Genomic DNA, 3,491 nt, shown 5'->3' with positions numbered 1-3,491 from the left:
CCCCCCTTTACTCTGGGTTGGGAACCCCCCTTTTTAAAATGGCTGGATCCTCCCCTGGAGCTTGTCACTTTCACTCAAAAAACATTAAAGAAACCATCAAATTCCTAAGCTTAGGTAGGAGCTTCAAATTGTTATAAAAATTACTTAATTATCATTATCTTGTGTATTTTAGCCACCTTCTGCTTAAAAAAAATACATTTAGATAATTTATCACTTAAAGAGGCATTTGCAATGATTTAGATAAACAATAACAGCACTTTGTTTTTTTTATAAATATTAATAAAAGTGGAATAATGAAGAAATGACTTGTAATTATTAACAGTCATTTTTATAGTTAAATTGGTAAAAATGAAAATGATCTGAAAAGCATTGCTGATTTCATATTTTTTTCCAAAACCACAATTCAACCTCATTTTGGTCTGTATGCATACAACATTTAATAAGAACCATTGTAGTAGATGGTTGCTCAGCTTGGTCAGATAATAAAAAGAACAGAATGTCAAAATAAAACGGTTTTGCCAACAAAAAATATTATTTCAGTGGTAAAACTCAAATGTTTTTGCTTCAATTTTTTACTCACTTGAGTGCAATTATTTGCAAAGTACAAATCTTATACAAACGAATTATGTCTGAGACAACAACCCAACCAAAGAGCAAAAAACAGCCGAATCAAGTAATGACTCTTCAACTCAGCAAGAAAATCCAGCATCTGGAGGCAGGCTTCAGCTGACCCCTACACAAAAATGTTCACTAGGTCAGTGAAAGTGGATGTCATACTAAACTCAAACATATATTAAAATGAACTGAAATTAAAAAACCTACGAGACTAACAAGGTCCAGAGGCTTCTAACAAGGGACAGGTGCAAAAATGCAGTGGGTTAAACATGTTTTGAGAGATCTCAACCCACACTTATACCTCTATGAGCCAATGTAGAAAAAACAAACACAGCAATTTGCACCGTAAAACTCATTAAAAAGAAGTCTGTGTCCAACTTCAGAAAAGGTAACAAAAGAAACAGACTAATAATTTGTGTATTTTTACAACATTTACAAAGCTAAATTTTGTGGGAAAATAAAGTAAAAGTTAAATTAAAAAAAGAAATATTTAATTTTGAAATTTACTTCAAAGGAAAGAAAATAAAGTTTAATTGATTTTATTCTTATATGTGTAATGTTGTATATGTATTTATATTTCATTTCAGAGTTCAACAACAGATTATTAATTCTATAATTTTGATTTTTGCAGATTGCAGCAGTGGGATGTTACAGTCATAGACGTTGGATAGACTCCGTTGTACTAGGCCAGGGAGGGTAGCACAGAGTTTCCGCAGCACTATACAATAGTAGCAAGATCACTCTACCATGAGCTTGTTAAAGGGCCCGTTTGATGAAAGTGACAACAACGTTCTCCACGAAACTACAGATTTGTTTTTGCAGATGCAGCCGAGAGGATGTTTCAGTCATGGACTCATTTGATGGAAGTGGCACCAACATTCTCAAACACTAATAATTTACAAATTTGTTTTTGTTGTAGATGCAACCTCAGTCATACACCCTAGAGTTTGGCTATGTTGTGACAGAAGAAGAGTGGCATATAGACTTCTGTATGTCCATTTTTATGGAAGTGACAAATTACTAATCTTTCTTCTTATATCCATTTCAGAGTTCTTACAAAGATGCATAGGTATAAAATATTTATTATTTTTTGTCTTTTGGTGTATTTTTGTCAATGAGTTAAAACCCAAAGAACAGTACATCGATCAGAAGTAATAAGTTTGACTAGTGTAATTTGAGAGAGAACACTCTGGAACACAAAAAATATCCTACCTCATAAAAATTTAACACACATCTTATTTTCACCTTTTTTCATTGAAGCAGCACACAGTGTAGTCAAGAATGTATGCATGTCCTTGAACTTCTAGAAATACAATACCTCTAATAGTTAAAACAGTCTGGTATAATGGTCAACAAGAGCTACATAAAAAAAAGGAAGATACCAAAGTTAAATTAAAAAAATATGTATTTAATTTTTAAATTTAAAAATTACCTCAAAGAAAATAAAATAAAGTTTAATTGATTTTTTTCTTATATGTGTAATGTTGTATATGTATTTTTATTTCATTTCAGAGTTCAACAACAGATTATTAATTCTATTATTTTGTTTTTCGCAGATTGCAGCAGTGGGATGTTACAGTCATAGACGTTGGATAGACTCCGTTGTACTAGGCCAGGGAGGGTAGCGCAGAGTTTCCGCAGCACTATACAATAGTAACAAGATCACTCTACCATGAGCTTGTTAAAGGGCCCGTTTGATGAAAGTGACAACAACGTTCTCCACGACACTACAGATTTGTTTTTGCAGATGCAGCCGAGAGGATGTTTCAGTCATGGACTCATTTGATGGAAGTGACACCAACATTCTCAAACACTAATAATTTACAAATTTGTTTTTGTTGTAGATGCAACCTCAGTCATACACCCTAGAGTTTGGCTATGTTGTGACAGAAGAAGAGTGGCATGTAGATTTCTTTTATGGAAGTGCAAATAACTAATCTTTCTTCTTCATATCTATTTCAGAGTTCTTACGAAGATGTATAGGTATGCAGTATTTATTATTTTTGTCTCTGTGTATTTTTGTCAATGAGGTAAAACCACAGAACAAATCAATCAGAAGTATTAACTGGTGTAATTTGAGAACACCCTGGAACACGAGAAATATCCTACCTCACAAAATTTAACATGAGACATCTTGTTTTCACCTTTTTTCAAGGAAGCAGCACACACAGTGTAATCATGAAGGTATCCATGTCCTGGAACATCTGGGAATAGCATATCTCTAATAGTATTTTTACTACTATCCTCAAAATTCAAACAAAACAGTCAGATATTTTGATCAACAAGAGGTACAATCTCAAACCATGTGGTGAAAAAAGACAACACATAACCAAAAAAAGTGACGGAAAATTGTCTACACTGACAACAAAATATTATACAGCAACAACCCATTCAAAGACCTGAGAGATTCTCAAGCACCAATTCAACCAAAGACCAGGGATGTACTCCAGCACTGAGCACCAACCAAAACAAAGAACAGACATGAACTAGGGCAAAAAGCACCAACCCAACCAAAGACCTAAGAGGTTTTCAGGCACCATGCAACCAACTAAACTAAATAGCCAGGGATGATCTCAGACACCATGCACCAACCTTTCCAAAGATCAGGGATGCTTTCAGGCACAACAACCTTGCCAAAGACCAGGAATGATCTGACACCAAGCACCAACCAAAACAAAAAAAAGGGTGATCTCAAACACCACAGAATGTTAGCAAGTATTTGATATGTTAACTTATCTACTACTTGTGTAAGTAAAATGTTTTTTTTTTCATTCTGTGCTGCATTTATTCTATCAAAAATTTTCAAAATGCAACATGAAATTTTTATGTGTTTTTCATCTCTTTCTTCAAAATGTTTTACATATTGAAATTTTTTG

General features: G+C 33.6%; 1 long non-coding RNA gene across 1 annotated transcript; it reads left to right on the top strand.

Moving 5' to 3' along the window:
- The first annotated feature begins 361 nt into the window (after positions 1-361).
- LOC134683256 (uncharacterized) lies at positions 362-2,740 on the top strand. Its single transcript, XR_010100981.1, has 2 exons — positions 362-1,684; positions 2,172-2,740. It is a non-coding gene; the product is annotated as an uncharacterized LOC134683256 (long non-coding RNA).
- The last annotated feature ends 751 nt before the right edge of the window (positions 2,741-3,491 follow it).

This window comes from Mytilus trossulus, chromosome 9 (genome assembly GCF_036588685.1).
Source record: "Mytilus trossulus isolate FHL-02 chromosome 9, PNRI_Mtr1.1.1.hap1, whole genome shotgun sequence".
Taxonomy (NCBI): domain Eukaryota; kingdom Metazoa; phylum Mollusca; class Bivalvia; order Mytilida; family Mytilidae; genus Mytilus; species Mytilus trossulus.
The sequence above is the reverse complement of the archived record's forward strand: the minus strand, read 5'-3'. Positions and strand labels throughout refer to the sequence as shown.